Here is a 20,303-nt window from a genome sequence, read left to right on the forward strand (position 1 = left end):
CGCTGTACAAAGTACCAGCGTCGGCATCCCCACGGGTGATACTATTGGTTATAAGATCAGGGACGGTGAGGGCGCACGTTGTCTGAAAATACGCTCCCCAGAAGGAAAGACCTGCTGCAGGTGGCCCCTGAGCCAGAAGTCACCTGAAAGCTGGAAATTCTCTTATCCCACTTATTCTGGGCCAGCCTTTATCTCCTTGTGATAGAGACCACTGACAGTGAGTGAAGATGGGGTAAAAAAAAAAAAAAAAAAAAATTACTATAGATGACACTTCCTGCGTCTAAGATTTTTTAATTGTGTTCAGCTATTTAGTATAATTATATCTAATCACATAATTTCTGTAAATTGGTGAAGTGACATAATTTAAGTGTTTAACAAGAAATGTAGATTAAATAATTATAACGTATAGCTGCAATTTATGGATAATGATGGGCAAATTTTAAACTTTGCAAAATAGTGTAATTTGAACCTTCATGAAAATATCTCACCATTTCTGTTTCCTATTTATGACCAAGTGCAACAGCTTTGAAAGCTACATAATGTAAACTTAAGGGCTTTGTTCTTTCTAGGACATCCTTAGTATAGAGAATTCTTAAGAGGCTAATGTGGTTTTAGCCTCTTCCTGGAAATCTAATATGAAATAAAGTGCCTCGGAAGGAATTCAGAACTCCAGCTGTTTCTTGAGTAAAATGACCATTCCAATGTCAGAAAACTCTGCGGAAATAAATGGTGACTTTGACCCTGGAGCTCTCATTCGTGTGAATTGTTAAGTCATACAACACACATTTATCGGGGGCTGTTATGAGTCATGTGTTGTGCCAGTTGAGTGCAGGACATCCTATAGAGAACGGAGTCTAAGGGAGCCAAGAAAAGAAAGAGGATGAGCAAATAGGACACGCCCCACATTATCTTATCAAGAGAGCAGCGAAGATCAGGGTCTTTCAACAGGAAGCTGATGTTGGTGACTTTTATGAGGCTTTGCAGTAGTGTGGTGAATGTCAAAGCAAGGAGTCGCTTGCGAGGCAAGTTAGAGGTGAGATGGAGAGACCCATCATTTTCAGAAGTTTCATAGGGAAGTAGAAGAGTGACCTCAGATAATAATTGAAAAGAGGTACGGAGCTTAAGGGAGATTGCTGTCCTCCAACACCCTCAATGGGACTGGTTTATTCAAATCCAGTTGGGAGGTACTGGGATGGTAAGATTTTATCAAAAGCATTCATGCCAGATTTTTATCTCATCCATTATTTTCCTTTATACATCAATCCAATCCCGTGAAGAAATTTGCTACTATGATTCCCATTGTACAGGTGAAGAAACTGAAGTTGAAGAAGTTAAATATCTTCCCCTGGATTGCTAGCTAGTAAGCAAGACTATAAGACTTACTTACTGCACCAGGTCTGTCTGACTCAGAGTCCACATAAGCAGCTTTTCTATAGGTAGAATTAAACATAAAAGAATGAGAGCTTATTATCAAAAGCTCCAGGTCCCCAGAAGTCTGGAGTAGATGAAATCCAATGGAGAAGTAGAGAGAGAAGACTCAGTCACCCAAAGCAAAGCAGTGCCATTTTAATAGAAGGGAAAGTTCAAAGTAGAAGTTTAGATACAAGTTTATAGATTCAGCGGAGAAGTTGGTGGTACTTTGATGGGACGGTTTCTATTTCTTCCTAAGTCAAAGTCCCTCTGATGATAGAGCAGAGAGATAAAGGAGCCAAGATTTCAGACTGAGCGGAAAATGGTGCACAGACTCAACCATTGGGAAGAAAAGAGCGAGCTACTACAGAATTGCGTTTGCCTGTTCTCCTTCAAGACCAAGTACAGGTTATTCACAATGAGTATAGTACAGATGTGCAGGTCGAGAGTTGGATGGATACACAATTGCGGCTTCGCCAAGCCAGTGACAAAGGAGATTCATGGCACACAGAGAGCAAGAATACCGGTACAGCGCGGCCATGGTCATAGGTGAACCTTAAACTTGAATCCTGAGAGGAAAGGAAGTGAGGCAAGGAGAGAGCCAATAAATAAGATGGAAGTAGAAGATTCTAAGGACTGGGATTTCTTATTCAGTCCATGTTTAGATCTGTTTGGGAAGTGAGAGAGAGAGAACTGAAACATGGGAGACCATAGTTACAGTGAAGACTGACTGAACTTACTATTTCAGAACCCAGCCAGGATGGAAATTGCCCCCACCTATTAGGAGAGCAGAGAGCCCCTACAGGGTACTATTTCTAAGAATATTTACTCTCATGGCATCAGAATGACATCAGTCTCACAGTGTATCCTCACCCAATTCTTTAGAAGAGGAGTACACATGCAGGAGATATCATGCTGATTAAATATGTTAAAACTAAAGTTAAGTTTTCTGACATACGCTTAACATGAGTAGCTGAAAAAAAAAAAAGGTTTTGTTTTGGGGGGGCGCCTGGGTGACTCAGTTGGTGAAGCGTCTGTGCTCGGCTCAGGTCATGATCCCAGGGTCTTTGGATCCAGTCCCGAGTGGGGCTCCTTGCTCAGCGGGGAGCCCGCTTCTCCCTCTGCCTGCCGCTCCCCCTGCTTGTGCACACGCGCGCTCTCTCTCTCTCCCCTTCTCTCATTCTCTGACAAATAAATAAATAAAATCTTTAAAAACATGTTTTATGTGAGTTTTCAATGTCAATAAGTTCTTGATAATGAAAGTATTTTATGTAAAATGACAAAGAAGTATGGTTAAGAGCCAAAATTATACAAAAACTGAATTGATTAATCCCTGCAAATTGTGACCATGTAATTTAAGTTATGACAGAGGACATAAGATTTATGTTTTTGAGAATTTAATAGTTCACCATATTTAAAGGGAACATAAACTCTATTTTTTAACTTTCATTATATTCTAATCTTTTAGAATTCGAACCATGGTCCATATGGTGAAAATTGCTTCTTGGCAGATGATCACTCAAATGATGATTTTTATTTTTATTGTGAACTTGATATTGGGGCTTTCAACTTATAAGTCAGAAGGAAGAAGAGAATATGCAGGGAAATACGTCTGTGTGCGCTTATACATGCGTAGATGTACGCGCATGGGCATGGGAAGGAACGCGTGTGTATGCCTTCTGTAGGTGTGTGCATGTGTCTACTTGTAGGCATGAATTAATTATACACATTTTACTTAGATGATCTTCCAGGTAAAATTTGTTGACTGACCATAGCCATATAATTCTCATTTGAGCCTGAATCATGATGTGTAATCTGAAGACTGTCCACATAGAAGTAGCTTCAAGAAGGTTATAAAGTCACTGGTGTCAGCAATGAGGAAATGTACAATTATTTTAACTTCAAATGACAACATTACCACAGTTCCCCACATTTCCTTCTTTCTTCACATATCATGGTCACATTGAATACAAGGCAAGAAAGGAAGAAAGGGTCGAACCGAAGAGAGAGTGTTTTTGAAAAGGAAAGAAATTGCAGCCCCTTCTGTGTTTCAGAGACAGACAAGGACAGTCATCACAGTTATGATTAGGGCAAGAGAAGCGGCCTGAGAGGTCTTATTCATGGCGCTGTGTTCCACATAACCATATTGTTTCCTCTGAGCGGCTGAGAAAAAGAAAGGCTCTCCCCTTTTCTGATAGCTCATTTGGAACATATAAAAGCCTTCCTCATCAGGTTGAGAAAATTGCATCACTGATAATTCAACCTTCTGTACCCTTTGGATCCTAGTCTCTAGATAGAAAATGTGGCATTTTTAGACATTAAGACTATTTTGGATTCCTTTAAATTCCTCTAAGAGCAATTGGCTCTGATGCAATGGGTTTTTTCCCTTATCTCCTGGGCTATGAAGAGCTCTTTCATCATCATGGCATTTGAGTTAGCTGAGTCCCTGGAATAGGTCAGAAAAAAGCTCCTATGGAGATTTTCATATTATAGCATTGTTAGCTAAATTAATCCTTTTGCCTAGATTTTCTTCACTGAAGAGAAATTTTGTAAAGTTAATTGGAGTGTCAGGAAGAGAACTAACAAAAGGCAGAACTTCAGTGGGGTCAAACAGGCATATTACCTCAAAACCAAAAAGATGAATTGGAAGGGAGGATACTTGGCTTTTAACACAATTAAAGCCTGAAAGGAAACTTAATTTCATCTAGTCCGTTCTTTTTTTTCCTCATGGTAAGAGAGTTCATGAACATTTCTAGAGGGATACATTTTTATCGATTACTCAGGATCTACAGTGAGCGAAATTATATAGCTTTTCATGAAGTCTCATGGTTTCAAGTATTTAGCTCGGTGACTTCTCTTCTCCAGCTTAAATATCATATTTAAAATTCTATCAAATTTTTGTCTGGCCTCTCCCACACAAAAAAACAAATTGTCGTTTTTATTGTGAATTACTAACCATCCTATTTATGATAACCTTAAGCACACTCTTGACACTGAAAGCATACTTTATTCTACTGTTTTTAAAAACTGATAACCCTTTCTCCATAAAAGGTCTTATTTATCCATTAAAGCTACCTTCTTATACATTTCATATATGATTGTCTGTGTCTTAAGTACACATAACTCCTCATTTCTTTTTTTAAAGGATTTTATTTATTTATTTGACAGAGAGAGGTCACAAGTAGGCAGAGAGGCAGGCAGAGAGAGAGTGGGAAGCAGACTCCCCGCTGAACAGAGAGCCCGATGCCAGGAACCTGAGATCATGACCTGAGCTGAAGGCAGAGGCTTAACCCTCTGAGCTACCCAGGCACCCCATAACTCCTCATTTCTTACTAAATCGTTAAATACTAAACTGTTGGTGCAATTATTGCATGTCTGTCTCATTATCATACATTGAACTAAATCTCTTGAAATAAATTTACATTTTAAAATTCATACGTGTGTGTTTGTATGGTATACAGACATATACACGTGATGTATGTGTGTGTGCGTGTATGATACAGATTTATATCATTGGTACCCTCAACACTCTACCGAACTTGATCAGAAAGGATAATCTGTTAACTGGGGGGAAAAAATGTAATCTGTGCACTGGTTTTGCCACTAGATGGCACTGACCTGCCTTTGGAAGCCGCTGAGGACCTCTGCCTAATTGAGAACAATTATTTTTTTAATCAAGAGCTATAACACCCTTCTTAATCGATAAGCTTTTAAGTTTGCAATGAGTTTTAGTATTTGCAAATATCTCATATTGCTTAGAGCAAACATAAACAGTTAAGAGATAAAACAACAAGTGAGTACTGCTCTTTTCTATGCTATTATTTTTAATCCCTCCAACTTTTTGGTATATGCAGAAAAAGCAGAGTTCAACATAGAATTTAAACATTTTCAGCCTTGACAGTCTTCATTAGTATCTTCTAAAAAGTTACCCATTCCTTTCTCCTGGTTTAAAGTAACTACTCATCCAAAGTTAAATTTTTAAGTTATTTAATAGACCGTAGTTATTCAAGTGTGACTATCAACTTCTGTTTCGAAAAGATATTTGCTTGTTTTTTCTCCTTTGACTACCTCTAACACATCTCATATGATTGTTTGCTTCCATTCTGTTTGCCTGAATTCTTGGTTCAATTGGGATTATTTTTTAGGAAGATAATTTTTATCTAACACGAGGATGCATAACAAGAAAATGCTGTTATTTTATCCCTTTCGAATTAAGATTCACTGTAAAGTATATCGAAAAAAATATTAGAAATATTTGTCTCCATTCAACCTTAATTTGCCCTCATGTGGAGTAATGAAGGGTGGCAAATACGATATAGCAAATTAGCTTAGGGTACGACATGTCCATTAGATATCACAATGTTTCAGACTAAAGAGAGAATCTACATCAAGGTTCTAAACCCTGGAAGGGTGCATCAAAATTACCTGTGGAGCTTCTTAAAAGGATAGAAACACAATCTCCTCCACAGAACTATTTATTGAATCAGAAACTGGTGGTTGGGACCAAGGCCATCTGTAGTGCTGAAAGGCTTTAAAGACTGCTCTGGGATGAAACTAGAGATAAGAAATACTGGTCTTCCGAGGGGAAGGGTGTAGGGAGAGGGGGGCAGGGTTACGGACATTGGGGAGGGTATGTGATATGGTGAGTGCTGTGAAGTGTGTAAACCTGGCGATTCATAGACCTGTACCCCTGAGGCTAATAATACATTATAAGTTTATTTAAAAAATTAAAAAAAATTTTTAAAAGAACTACTGGTCTTCAAAGAGGAGGTTTGATTCAAGAGCATTAGCTTATTTAAATATTCTGCACCATGGTTACACTCTGGGATCTGGAGCCAGCTTGCTCCCAGCATTTCTGCTCAATATCTCTGTGACCTAAAGCAAGTTACTTATGGTGCTATGCTTCAGGTTTCTTGACGATCATAATGATGACGATAAGAGTCTCCATGTTTTTTGAGGTCATTCTGAGGAATAATAGACCTAAACCATATAAAATGATGACAACTTAGTCCTCAATAGGGGAAAGCTATTATTATTATTATCATCATCATCACTATCATCATCATCATAATTAGCACTGTTGCAGACATATAGCTGCTCTATCTGTTGATAAGCTATAAGTTTGTATAAATTTACTTTTGCTACATTTTATTTTATTTTATTTATTTCTGCTCTATTTTTATTTGGACTTTAGGTGAGAATCACATGGATTTAAGGTTTAAAAAAACAAAGTTAGGGAAGATGAGGTAACAATTTTAAAAACACACAAAATCTTTATAAATTATTTCACATGCTTCTGGAGTCGATAGAAAATTGGCCACAGGAAATTTGTTTATGGATTGTCAAGAGTCGATTTCAGGTCTTTTTCTTTTTCTCCCCCGCATTGGCCTTTAAGATTTGCTCAGAACTCCCATTTATAAAAGCTTTAAAAAAGTAAATGTATTTCATGTGTAAAGGATTTATATTCTCATATGATCATCAAGACATTAGGCCAATATCATGTAATTAAGACAAAACTAAATTCTTCCTAAAAAAAGAATTTAGGAATTAAAACTTACTGAAACCTGAAGGTGGGAATGTTTGGATTTCACCCCAAAGATTTCCAGAACACATATATTACAATATCTCATACTATTGCCTTGGGTTTCACTACCATAAATGGAAACCAAAGTGTATTTTACAATTTACCTGAAATTATCTTTCTTTATTCGGTCTGGTGATTAAAGTTACCTTCTTCCTTCAGGCTCTGCTCAAGTATCACCAACTCCAGAAGTCCTCAGTGGGCCCCCAATCCATTTACTCTGAAGGCCATCACTCCCACCATTTGTAGGTCTCTTAGGGTATCCTACTTTATACTGCTATTTAAGATCATTATATAAAGCTGTCACATCCAGTTGGATTGTACATTTATTAAGAACAAAAGCCAGTAGGATATGCTTTTTGATAAAAAATTACCATGTTGATAGGAATTTTTTAGGCTAAGTGGTGATGGGTATTAAGGAGGGCACTTGATGGGATGAGCACTGGGTGTTGTATATAAGTGATGAATCACTTAATTCTCCTCCTGAAACCAATATTTTACCATATGTTAACTAACTACAATGTAAATAAAAATTCACACACACACACACACACACACACACGGAAGAACATTTTAGGATCTTCTTATAACCCAACCCTAGATATGTTTATATTAATAAAACTGACAAATTCTAGATTATTAAAATAACAGAGGCAAGGATAATCATTTTCATCATTTACTTGATAAGTTGGTCAAAAAGCAAGCAAATCTGGCATTTAGAATAAAACAAAATTTGAACCATCGGGATCATGAATATTTGATTGAAATCCTTGAAATAAGGTCAACATTAACCACCAATCTAGTAATAACAAAGACTATTTTGGAAAAAATTTACGTGCAGACTGAAAATGAACCAACTTCAGTTTATGTATGTATATGTGTTTATAGGTATATAATTTTAATGGTTGACTGTATATTTTCTGTGAATGTGGACTGTCCGTGGGATATGATGTCATATATCAAATATGGTTCCCTCTTTGTTTGGGAGTTTAACCAATTATTGAATTTTTTTTTAAAGATTTTATTTATTTATTTGACAGAGAGAGATCACAAGTAGGCAGAGAGGCAGGCAGAGAGAGAGAGGAGGAAGCAGGCTCCCCGCCGAGCAGAGAGCCCGATGTGGGACTTGATCCCAGGACCCTGAGATCATGACCTGAGCTGAAGGCAGCGGCCTAACCCACTGAGCCACCCAGGCGCCCCCAATTATTGAATTTTTTAAAAGATGTATTTAATTATTCGAGAGAGAGTGATAGCAAGCTGTGGGGAAGGTGTAGAGGGAGAGGGAGAGAGAGAATCTCATGCAGACTCCCAGCTGAGCAAGAAGCCCGACATGGGGCTTGATCTCATAACCCTAAGATCATAACCGGAGCTGAAATCAGGAGCAGTACACTTGACCAACAGAGCCCGCCAGGCTCCCCTAACCAATTATTGAGATAAGTAGCTTTTTTTAAACTGTGTACAACCAGATATATTTCTTGATGTTTATTTTCCAGAACTTTGCCATTTTTTAAATTCAGAAAGAAAGTAGAGAGGCTTATTTTGACTTTATAAATTATAGGAGCAAAGTATGCTTTTGATATTTATCAGGAGTTAATTGAGTGATTCATTTGCTGTTTCATCATTATATTGTTATAGCACGTTGATGTGTGATTTAGTTTCCATTAAGTGTTGCTAGAAGATTAATCTAGTTTAAGATGCTGACTAGGCAAGCAAAATGTTTGCTCACTGCAAGCATTTTTATAATTAACTTAGCAGCACAGATAAATAAAGAAGTAAAATCTTATAGTAACACAGAGGACATGATATGACTGGTGTCTGAGGAAATACATTTTAAATAGCAATTCATTGATATATAAAAATGGATATTTGTAGGGGGAAGAAAGGGCTCTCGCTTGATGTTTAACGATGACATGTCAAAACTTGCAGTATTTTTCAATTTACATGGCTGAAAAATGTTGAAGGTGATAAAATACATGTTAAATAGTGCAATATATTACTGATTTATAATGGCAAAATGTATGAGTGGGTATAAAATTATATAATCATTTGTGTCTTTCCAAATGCAGGAAGACCACTATTCCATCCTAAAAATTATAGATCAGGTTTGAGAGAAGAAGATATTTCATTTAAATTCCTATATTTCTGAAGTTTGCCTCCTTTTTTGAAGTGAAAACTAGGTCTCTTATTAGGCATTTACTGTTAAATGTGTCATGGGAAACTCTGAGTAAAGCACACCCAGACACACCTCGGATTCCAATTTACATGTTGAAATCTTGAGACAGATTTACAGAAATGAAAAATATTATCTGGAGAATCGGCAAATTAAGGGGAGCTTCCCCAGTCACAAAACACTCCTGGCATCAAATTCTCCTAGGATGACCAATTATAACCCCATTGTGGAGTCAGTCTTCCGAACCCAGATGCACAGTGGAGAAAGACTGTGGTCGAATAGAATCTTTTCTCTGACCTTTGCTTATTCCTTTGGACCCCTGATGACTAATTCCTACTCCTGAATTATACTTCATTTTCCTGTACCAATAATGACAGTTGGCACTTACACAGTTCGTGGTTTGTGCCAAACACTATTCTTAGTGTTTTGCAACTACTAGAACATTTAACTTTATGATGTCCACGTGGATGGCAGTATTTTCACAATTACATTTTACAGATAGATAAACTGAGGCAAAGAGAATCACCAATATGATGAAGATCACACAGCTGTGTAAGTGGTAAAGCCAGAATTCAAACAAAGGAGGTCTGTTCTAGAGACTGCTCAAAACCAATATTCGAAACCACCAAAACACACCCGCAAGCAGATCCTAATCTTACTTATATTTGTTTTGTGAATGCAAAGAAGAAACCAAAAAAGTGTGTGTGCAAAACGCTACCTCTTCCTTTTAATCTCATGTTTTATTCCTTGTTTGCATTGATCTAGAAATGAAATTTGAGCCCATTTATTCAGCTTCAGAAACTCAGGAACCAGAACTCATATTTTATATGTACAGAAATGCCTTCTGGCTCCACAGCTAGAGGAGGTTAGTGCTAGATGTTAGCAATTATGCTTAAATGAGACTCGTTTCAAACAAAGTCAAAATTAAGGAATCTGATTTGGCAAAGTGTTGCGTTTTTAGAAGTCTTGTGTTCTCTCCAAACCACCTTGTCCTCGGGGAATTCATTACCTGACAAGCAGGCTTGTGGCAGGTCAAGTTCAAATTGGAATTTTGACTGTGAAAACGCAGCCTCTTGGTAGCTGCAGTTTTCAGTTAGGTAAATACTTTAGATAAACAGCTTCATTATTTTTTCTGTATAACTGAGGATAATTATATAAATTATAACTAAATTCTGTATAAACTATAATCTCCTTGTAATTACCTCAATTAATGTTTTTAATTGACATAATGGTTCACTTTTTACCTTAATACCTGAGGCATTTCCATTAACTCTCTGCGATGAATATTACAATTGCTCCTGGGGTAAAAGTCCAACAGATTTGTTTGCCCCTTAAGTCGATACATTTGACTTACAAACTGGTGGGTTCTGAAAGGTTATTGTCCTTCCTTTATAAACCCAAAGTAACATCATTTAAGTGTGTACTTTCACTACCTGTTAGAGACAAGAAAAGAAGACAGATAGTAGAACACACATTTGAAGGTTATTCTATAGGTTAAAGAATTTTCTTAAGCTTTGAAGGCAAAATTCCTCATTCGTTCCATGTAGGGTGCTGATCCTAGACACATTCCTCCAGAAGCAGGTATAAAAGGGAAAATTAATGAATCTAGACGTTTAACAGATTCCCCCACCATATCATGGCTTCTTGATTGCCCAGCTCCTGTGAATACATAAGAAAAGAAATCAGTTCCTTTTGGCCAAAATGGAAAGAACCTAGGAACAAAGAACCCTTTGTATTAATGGGGGGCGGGGGAATGGCCTGAAGCCAGAGTGCAAATGGAGGAAGGAGTCTTGAAAAATTCTATTACTCAGAGAAATTCTAGTTTTCTGGTTGGTCTGAGGCAAGTATCCTCAATGCCCTGAAACTCTCTTCTGGTCATTGATTTCCTTTACAGATGGAGAGAGAGACCTAGCACATTGACTAGGAAATGTCAGAATTAGAAAAATAAAGACAAACTCAGATATTGGTGGACACAAGGACACCAATGACAGAGTAGAAATAGTAACATGAGAGATTAAAAAGTTGGGTGATACTGAATCACGAGCTTCGGAGACATCTATAGTGGAAAATATAGTATTTTCCTTGGGTGAATTCTGTCCTGTCAACCTTCTGTTATCTTATGAGTCTTTTACATTCCTAAGAAGGACGAAACCCCAAGGAGAATACATTTATGATTGAAAAGCCCATGCTAAAATTAAGCTGAGTAATAAAAGAGGGATGTTTGCACTTTCATAAAAGCATCTAATGCTTTTTAAATAGATGTTATGTCTTTGCAGGAAGACCTATTTTGTTAATGAATCATGCCCAACAATGGTTTAAATCTGAGATCAAAAGATTAAGTTTGTGAGCCTTTCTTCTGAGATGATAAACAACATCTTCTCCCCATTAAGTAAAAATTTAAGTACTGTAGATGTTGTATGAATGGGAAATGTGTTTTCCTGAGTTCTTAGACTGGAAGTATAGAACTGGACCTGTGTACTACTACTCTGATGGGTAGTATTTGTGGGTAGTGTTTTCAAAAATGAAATACATTTATGAAAATGGTGATTCCACTCACTCACATGCTTTCCACAGAGATCTATATGCCAGTGACTACACTGGGGTGTAGTAGTGTCCATTACCTGCTGGAGTAGATGACTCATGAGCTGTGGCAAATGCATCAAACTAGGCCAAGGAGTAGGAGGAGGAGCAGGTGACAAAGGTATAAAGGGTGGTCAGCGGGGCTGAAAGCCCAGCTCTGACCTGGAAACCTTGAATTGCTACTATGCCAGTCACCATATTGAAGTGGCAGAAGCTGGCACGCTCAGCTGTAAAATTGCAGAGCAGAGATGGGGGATACAGCCCTGATCTACTGTTGGGATGCTACTAGGCAGCTCCCATGGAATGACAGAGATGGCGAGTCATCAAGGATACTGGTGTGAGAGCTGCCCAGATTGTAGATCAGGCCTTTAGAAGGCAGAGGAGCAGCAGTACAGGGTGCAGAAAAGAACAAGGAAAAGAAGAATTTCTAACTGTTCCCTATCACCCTCCTTGCCATATAAAACTGTGGGGAGAGTCAAGTCTGATTGTAGCTGTGAAAAGCTTAGACACATCCCTGGCACATGGTAAGTACTCAGTCAATTCAACCCACTAGCGGTGGTGGTTGTAGAAGGAGCCAGAGTAGTAAGTGGAGGTAGACGTGGTGTTGTGGTGCCTTTCCTAGAGAGGCAATAACTTATGTTTTCTTCCTTTGGAACCTAACTTCTGGTACATCCTCCACACTGCCACCCTAACCCTCTCCCTAAAACCTTTCTGAGCTACCTATTGACTTCCTGTTGACTGAATAAATCAGAAGTATTGAATCGAGTATAAAAGAACCCTCTGCCTTTACCCTAGCACTTCTATGTCCGCACACTGAATTGAGGGATTAAACAGGTAAAAGATCATCACAGAGAACCATATTGTGCTTCTCATCACTTCGTCATAGAGTATGTAATCACATGACTGCCCCAAGTGTGGTTTCTCACATTAGAAATTATTTTGTGTGCCTATGTGCGTTTATGTGTGGTGTGTCTGCTTGCATGTTCTTGTCTGTGAAACTAATTCTCTCAGATTCAACTAGTTAGAATTAATTTTTCTTCCCCTTTATGTCTACTTTCATCACATTATCTACTATAGTGTTTCAATCCTTAATAATTTATCTCATGGACTCAGGAACAGTACTCTATATCTAATATCAACCAGCTCAATATTTGGAGAACAGTGAAGGCTAGAGTCTGAACAAAAAGAAAATAACACATTCCATTAACTAGACTGTCTCAATGTACTTTTGCTCTGGTCTCACAATTTTTTTTTTCTCATACTTTTGTTACAGATAGACACTTAGGAAAATAGTTTGTCCGTAAAACAAACTGCCTACTTATGTTATTCAGTGGTACAAGTTGAAAAGTTAATACTGATTCTTAACTCTTCCTACATAGTACAATATATCTGTAGCTTGGCTAATTTAGAAATAGCTTCAGTTCTCTTCAGTCTGCATGATCGTTATGTTCTGTGTGTTCGAATTTAAAATGTGTATAAATGTGAAGTTAATCTGTGAAATTTATAAGCAATGAGCATCCATAAATCTTTTTAGTTGATGAATTACATGGTAAAGGCAAGAGAACAGAAAAGGGATATATAATTTGTCTAGACATTGTGCAGATTTTTTTTTCCCTCTAGGACGTTCTGGCGTGATTAGAGTATTAAAGGAAAGTAAACCTAACAGTGTAATGGGATACTTCCACTTCTAGTTAGCAGTCCTGCGATTCAAAAGGCAGAAATGCAGCAAAAGGATGATCTAGCAGGAGGATACCCTGTTCAAAATTACCTTTGCCGGGATTTTTGGGAAACACAGTTAACTCAGCAAGAGCCGAGGAATGCTTGAAATGGAAGCTAGTTTCTTGTTGTTGCAAAGACATATGTCTTGATTTGTAATTACCAGAAGAACGGGTTGCACATACTGTACTTTAAATCATTTTCCCAGTAATGGGAACTAGTACAGACATGTATGCAAAGGGCACACCATACTTTCCTTTTAATTTCCCACAACTTTTTTTTTTTCAATCAGATCCCTTTAATTAGAAATAATCACTGGATAGTTAGTGAGCTTTTATATAGCTTTGTCTTTCATTGGAAAAAAAAAAAGTCAAGATGTCATAAAATTAGACCTCGTATTCAAACAGCTGAACTGAACAGGAATGAAATGAATACTTACCAAAAATCGTATATGGAAAGAGCTATGAGAAATGTTATCCTAAAATAATTAGGAACTTACAGGAACCAAAACCCTGATTTTGTAAAAGTAAGATCTCTTTTTTGGCTTTCATTTTACCATTATTCAAAATCAAACAAACAAATTAAAAGCAAGAACAACAACTAAAAGGATTTTGCTTAATGTCAGGAGCATAGCCAGAAATCTATGGGCCACTTAATTACTGTCCATTTTATAGGTGATTTAAATTTGAATGAGATTTTGACATTTAAAGGAATATCAATTTATACAGTTGAAGGGATTTTTTTTTTAATTTTTTTTTATTTTTTCTTTAACAAAAGGATCTCCGGGGTGACAGGACAGGCAGACCAGCTTCTCAGGGCTCAGGGACATTTGGGCAGATGTGTAAGTCCTCTGGGTCAGCCTGGGCTATTTCCAGGACAGGTGGCACCGGCTGCAAGATGGAGTAAGCTTCGGGGGCCTCGGCCTCCAGGAGTCCTGGAACAGGCTCCTCCTTGGTCAATATGGGGAGTTCATCACTGCTGCCTGCAGTTAGGCCCCCAGGATCTCTCTCGGCCCAGCCTCAGGGGCTGAGAACCCTGTGGGATCTCTGCCAGTGGTCCCACCGGTGACACAGGGTGGCTGAGTAGGGGGGTGCCCCCAGGGCTCAGCTCAATGCTCTTCTGCAGAGAGCCTTCCAAATGGAATCTCTGGTTACTATTCTCATCATTGAGATCCAACAGAATGAGATCCAACAGAATGACCCCCTTGGGGCCTGGCACCCCTGCCCCGCCTCTCCAGGCCTCAGGTTCTCTCTGTCCTGCCACCTCACCTTCGTTGCTCCTCCTCCTGGGGGGTCCACCACTGGCATCCATTTGAACATATATGAAGGGAAGTGTTGCCCACAGTCACCCAGCCCTTCTTCCATCCTCAGACCTTCTCGATGGTGGCCATCAGCTTCTTGATGTCATCCTCGGCCAGGCTCTGGTCCATGGTGTAGGAGCTGGGGCTGAGGCCAGGCCCAGGGCTGGTCCCCCTCCAGTCCCTCAGATTTGGGCTCTGCACCAGGCCCAGGTGCCTCTGTCTCAGCCTGCTGTCCCTGCAGCAGTCGGCTGAGCCCTCCCTTTACAGTTGATCTTTTAAAGTAAACCACTCCACAAAGTTGAGTGATCATTGGTGACTCTCAAAACTACTTCATCTAGTTTAATTTTATTTCTCACAGTTGTCTCTGAGATCACTTGAGATCATGTGATTTGATGTCATTTGACATGTGTGAGGCAATATAAAACTGTAAAGCAAAATTATTTTACTCAACCACAATTTCTGTTTGTCTGGGAGAGGCCTCAAATAGCATTTTTTAAGAGGTTTTTTGAGATGTAATTCACATACCTTACATTTCGCCTAAAAGCCACTTCAGTGGTTGAACTCATGTACAACTTCTACTTCCATCAAGTTAGAACATTTTTATCACTTCAAAAAAAAAAAAATTCCTAGGTCCTTTAGCTATTGCACATCTGTTTTCCAATCTCAACAGCCCTACACAATCACCGATCTACTTTCTGTCTCCATAGAATTTCCTATTCTGGGTATTTCATATCAATGAAATCTTATAATATTTGGATTTTTTCTTTTATGGTGTGTGTCTTTCTCTGAGCATCATGGTTTCAAAGTTCATCCATACTGTAGTGTGTACTGTACTTTATTCCTTTTAAGATTTATTTATTTTAGAGAGAGCTAGCATTGTGGTTTGTGCTGGTGGAGGAGCAGGTGGTTGGAGCAGTTGTATGGTTTGGATTTTATATTTAGGTCTTTGATTTATTTCTAGTTAATTTATATACATACTGGGAGAGAATTCTCTTGCCTGTGAATACACAAAATTCCCAGCACTATCTGTTCAAAAGACTTTTTTGCCTGTTCAGTGGTCTTGGTACCCTTATTGAATATCATTTGGCCATAGACACACAGATTTGTTTTTTAACTATTCTGTTCTATTTATCAGTCTATCTTCTATCTTATGTCACTACTGTCACAGGGCTTCAGAGTTCTTATCTCACAGACTCAAGAAATGAATCTTCCAGAAAAAAGGGTGAAGTGAAAGTTTATTAAGTAAAGGTAAGAATAGAAAGGAAAGAGCTGTCTAGGGTAAGAGAGGTTCAGAATGGGTTACCACCAAGGGTTTTTATGGTGGGTCATTTATGGGAAATTGACCAGGTAACTTGTAGATTTCTTATCAATATCATGATGGATTTGTTAATATCATGCCTATATTTAGAAGGAACCTGGTGGACTTGTAACTATCATGAGTACAAACAAGGTGTTCTTATGAATATCATGTCTATTTCTTCACATCTGGGATTTCTGTGAGCCTGGTTACATAGCCCGTGCATGACCACACTCACTCCACCTCCTACCTGTCTTGCCCTACCTGTCCCTTACTTACTCCTACACAGTCTTGATTATTGTTGCATTGACATAAGTTTTAAAATTGGGCCGTATGAGCTTTCCAATTTTGTTCTTCTACAAGGTTATTTTGTGTCTTCTCAGTTCCTTATAATCCACATAAATTTTTAAATTAGCTTGTCTGTTTCTATAAAGCAGCCAGAGGGGATTCTAATAAGGATTGCATCGAATCTGTAGATCAGTTTGGGGAGTAATGGTATCTTTAGGTATTAGATCTTTAGACCCATAAATATGAAATGTTTTTTCCACTTATTTAAATATTCTTTCCTTTCTTTTAACAGTGTTTTGTAGTTTTCAGAGAGTAAGTCTTACACTCCTTTTGTTAGTGTATTTCTAAATTTACTTTTTAATGTAAATAAAATATTTTCTTAATTTCATTTTTCCATTGCTTATTGAAATGATATAGGAACAGAATTGGGTTTTGTGTATTGTTCTTGTATGCCACAACCTTACTGAACTCACTTAGTTCTAATCATTTTTTAGTGGATTGCTTAGGATTTTCTATATATGAGATCCTATAAACTACAAATAGGATAAGTTTGTGTCTTCCTTTTCAATCTGGATGCCTTTGATTTCTTTTTCTCACCTGGATGTACTGGCTAGAAACTCCAGTGCAGTGTTGAATAGAAGTGAAAAGACGAGACATGTTTTGGGGTTTTTTTTGTTTATTTGTTTGTTTTCTGTAGGAAGAAAGCACTCAACCCTTCAGTTAATCATGATATGACTTGTTTATAGATGTCCTTCATCGGTTTGAATAAACTCTTTTCTACTCCTATTGTTTTCATTTTTTTTAATCATGAAAAGAGTGTTGAATTATTTCAAATGCTTTTTATGTGTCTATATAGGGGATCATGGTTGGTTTTGTTGGTTTTGTCCCATTTATATGTTGTATTACTTTGTTTTTGTTTTTAATGGTAAACCAACCTTGCATTCCTGAGATAAATCCCATTTAGCAATGATGCTACTTCTGCTGCTGCTCTTCTCCTTCTCCTCCTTCCTCCCCCTTCTTCTCCCTCCCTCTCTTCCTCCCCCTCCACCTCCCTCCCTCTCTTCCTCCCCCTCCTCCACCCTCCCTCTCTTCCTCCCCCTCCTCCTCCTCCCTCTCTTCCTCCCCCTCCACCTCCCTCCCTCTCTTCCTCCCCCTCCTCCTTTCTTGGAATATTGCTAGATTCAGTTTGCTAGCATTTTGTCGAAGATTTTCACTTCTGCTTTTATAAGAGATGTTCATTTGTGATTTTCTTTTCTTATGTCTTAGTCTGATAGTCTGGTTTTAGGTATCAGAGTTCTGCTAACCTCATAGAATGAGTTAGGGAGTTCTCCTTCCCTTCTGTCTTTTTTGTTGGTTGGTTGGTTGGTTGGTTTTTTAACAAGATTTTTTGAAAAAGTATTAATTTTTCTTTAAATGTTTGATGGAATTTGCCTATGAAGCTATCTGGGCTTGGACTTTTGGGGGATATTTTAAAATTCCTAATCCAATCTCTTTGCATGTTATAGGTCTGTAAAATTATCTGTTTCTTCCTGAGTCAGTTGTAATAGTGTGTCTTTTTACGACTGTGTACATTTCATCCAAGCTATTTAATATACTGGCATATATCCTACAATTTTAATTTTTTTTGAATGATTGGTAGTACTGTTCTCTCTTATTCTTCTGATTTTAGTAATTGCAGTCTTCTTTCTCTCTCCTTCTCTCTCTACTCCCATCTCACTTCTCTTTTTGGTCAGTCTAAAGGTATGTCAATAGTCTTAAATTTTCCAAAGAATCAGCTTTTGGTTTCATTGATTTTCTCTACTTTTTCTCTCCTCTAGTTCAATAATTTCCACTTTATTATTTATTTCCTTCTTCATTATTTATTTCCTATGTTTATTATTTATTTCCTTCTGTTTGCTTTGGGTTTACTTTGCTCTTCTTTTTCCTCTATCTTAGATAGAAGATTAGGTTATTAATTTGAAATCTTCCTGCTTCTGTGTGTGTGTGCATAGTATTTATTTTATATATATATATGCATTTGTAACTGAAATTTTCCTCTGAGCATTACTTTAGCTGAATTCCATAAGTTTTAGTATAATGTGTATCATGTGTATCTTTATTTTTATTCCTCTCGATGTATTTTCTGTTTTCTATTGTGATTTCTTCTTTGGTCCACTGCTAATTTAAGAATGTGTTGTATAATTTCCACATAATTGTGCATCTCCCAGATTTCTTTTTGTTCATGTTTTCTACTTTTATTCCATCGTGATTGGAAAGCATACTTCATGTTATTATTATAATTCTTTTACATTTAATGAGGTTTGTTTTATGCCTAGCATATGGTCTATCCTAAAAAAAAATAATGTTCCATTCACACTTGAAAAGAATATATATAATTTTGCTGTTGTTGAGTATCCCATAGATGTCTATTAGTTCCAGTTGGTTTGCAGTGCTATTCAAGTCTCCTATCTTTTTTTTTTTTTTAAGATTTTATTTATTTTATTTGACAGACAGAGATCACAAGTAGGCAGAGAGGCAGGCAGAGAGATAGAGAGGAAGAAGCAGGCTCGCCGCTGAGCAGAGAGCCTGATGTGGGGTTTGATCCCAGGACCCTGGGATCATGACTTGAGCTGAAGGCAGAGGCTTTAACCCACTGAGCCACCCAGGGACCCCAAGTCTCCTATCTTATTTTTTTCTTTTTTTAAAAAGATTTTATTTATTTAGTTGAGAGAGAGACAGAGAGAGCATAAGCAGGGAGAGGGGCAGGAGAGAGACAACCAGACCACCTATTGAGTAAGGAACCCAATGTGGGGCTGGATCCCAGGACCCTGAGATTATGACCTAAGCTGAAATCAGACACTTAACCAACTGAGCCACCCAGGTGCCCGTAAGTCTCCTATTTTATTATTAATTTTCTTACTAGTTGACTGCCCATTATTGAAAGTATGGTATTAAATTTCCAGCTGTTATTGAAGTTTTGGACCCTAATGAACATTTAGCTAATGCTATGTCGGTGAGGAAGTTACTGAAATTCTCTCTGGGCTTCAGTATTCTTATGAATATGTACAAGCAGTTACTTCCAGTTTTTCTTCATTGGCTTCTTACCACTTTGTGACTCTATCATTTTTATTAGACCTAGGTCATAAATTCACAACTCGTGAATTCTTATGCTAAAATATCACAGATGTTTATTTTCTTCCACAAAGCATTTTCAGTGTTACATTCTCAAGTAGAGTCAGAATCTGAAACCTTAGGAAATCAAGACAGGGCCTTGGCTAGGTTGTTGGCCAACTATTGTGCTATATAGTATGTTGTTTGGATGTTACGAAAGCAGTAGAATGTTACTATTTAGAACTGAATTGATATTATTTTTCCAATGAAACTTTGGGGTTTTAAATTGAATTATTATTCAGTCATAACCAGGCCTTTTTTTGCAGATGAAACTTAGAATTTTGATTGTAAGTCTCCTTTGTTGTGTCCCTTTGGAAATGGGAGGAAACATACAAACATTAGCTTTGCCATATGCACATGAAGTTTCTAAAGTAGTTGTCTCTTTTCCCCTTTCCAAAACATGCAATAGACAACTCACTGATAACTTTTGCTGACAAACATTCCATGCAGCAAATTCCTGCCAGAGATGGTTGTCATTAGAGATACAGCACTGTTTATAATTTAAAATCCAGAACAAACATGACCCCCAATGGGATGCCTTCTCCAGATCCCAAGAATTACTTTATTAGTCCTCTGCCTCCAGATTACTGCCTCCAGATTATTATGACACTTTTTCCATGGTTGTTTTTCCCATCTGTCTTCCCCACCTTAAAAAAAAAAAAAAAAAAAAAAGACTGAAAGGAAAGAAAACTTAACCTTACAGATAACAAGTGCAAATAAATGCATACATTTTCATTTTAACACATTGATAACACATTATCATTATGGCCATGATAAAAGATACTTCTGCTCTTTGTATTATTATCTATGC

At 37.6% G+C, this 20,303-nt stretch overlaps 1 protein-coding gene and 1 pseudogene across 4 annotated transcripts in view; one reads left to right on the forward strand and one right to left on the reverse strand.

The window, feature by feature from the left end:
* ROBO1 (roundabout guidance receptor 1) overlaps positions 1-20,303 on the forward strand; it is a 1,179,537-nt gene that overhangs the window by 415,964 nt on the left and 743,270 nt on the right. The gene's annotated exons all lie outside the window — the stretch shown is intronic.
* On the reverse strand, positions 14,257-14,865 carry LOC116595690 (annotated as a pseudogene).

The sequence above is a fragment of the Mustela erminea genome, chromosome 1 (genome assembly GCF_009829155.1).
Source record: "Mustela erminea isolate mMusErm1 chromosome 1, mMusErm1.Pri, whole genome shotgun sequence".
NCBI lineage: Eukaryota > Metazoa > Chordata > Mammalia > Carnivora > Mustelidae > Mustela > Mustela erminea.